Consider the following 1312-nt stretch of genomic DNA (forward strand, 5'->3'; position numbering starts at 1 on the left):
GACTGTCTCTGTCTCCCTCAGATTCTCTCTCTCAGGCTCTCCGTCTCTCCGTCTCTCTCTCAGACACTCTCAGACTTTGTCTCTCTCACAGTCTGTCTCTTTCAGACTCTCCAGGACTCTGTGTCTCTCAGACTGTCTCTGTCTCTCTCAGACTCTCTCGCACTTTGTCTCTCTCAGTCTCTCTTCTAGACTTTCTATGACTTTGTCTCTCAGACTCTCTCAGAGTCTCTCTCAGACTGTCTCTGTCTCTCTGACTCTCTCACACTGTCTCTCACTCAGATTCTCTCTCAGACTCAGTCGCTGTCTCTCAGACTACCTCTCTGTCTCTCCCTCAGTCTCTCTTAGACTCTCTAGGACTCGGTGTCTCTCAGACTCTCTCCCTCTCTCTCAGACTGTCTCTTAGACTCTTTCAGGCTGTCTCTCTCAGACGCTCTCAGACTTTGTCTCTCAGAGTCTCTCTCTTTCAGACTCTCTAGGACTCGGTGTCTCTCAGACTCTCTCCCTCCCTGTCTCCCTCTCTGATTCTCTCTCTCTGACTGTGTCTCTCTCAGACTCTCCGTCAGACTCTCGGACCTTGTCTCTCAGACCCTCTCAGATTCTCTCTCTCTCTCTCTGACTCTCAGGCTTTGTCTCTCTCGACTCACACTCTCTGACTCTGTCTCTTTCTCTCTGACTCTCTCACACTCTGTCTCTCAGACTCTCTCGGACTGTCTCCCTCAGGTTCTCTCTCAGACCCTCCGTCTCTCTCCCTGCCTCTCCCTCAGACTCTCTTCCCTCTCCGACCCTCTCTCTCTCCGTCTGACTCGCAGACTCTTTCTGACTCTCTCTCTCACTCTGTCTCTCAGACCATCTCAGGCGTTCTCTCTCTCAGAGACAGAGTCTCTGTCTCTGATTCCCTGTCTCAGGAAGTCTCCTTCTTCGTCTTTTTTCTCACCCGCTCCTGTCCCCACCCGCTTGGTCTCCACATCATCTCTGACCCGTTCTCCTCCTCACACCACCTTCTAGTTGCTTCTGCGCACACGGTCTTGATGGAGTCTGGCTTCTCCTCCTCCTCCCCCTCCTCTTCCCCCTCCTCCCTCTCCCCCTCTCCCTCCTCCCTCTCCCCCTCTCCCCCCTCCCCCTTTCCTTCCCCCTCTTCCTCCTCCTCCCCCTTTCCTTCCCCCTCCCCTTCCCCCTCTCCCTCCTCCCTCTTTCCTTCCCCCTCCTCCCTCTCCCCCTCCTCCCCCTCCCCTTCCTCCTCCTCCCTCTCCTCCTCTTCCTCCTCTTTCCCCCTCCTCCTGTCTCCTTCCCCCTCCTCCTCTCCCTCCTCCCT

This window comes from Panthera uncia (genome assembly GCF_023721935.1).
Source record: "Panthera uncia isolate 11264 chromosome E2 unlocalized genomic scaffold, Puncia_PCG_1.0 HiC_scaffold_19, whole genome shotgun sequence".
NCBI classification, from domain to species: domain Eukaryota; kingdom Metazoa; phylum Chordata; class Mammalia; order Carnivora; family Felidae; genus Panthera; species Panthera uncia.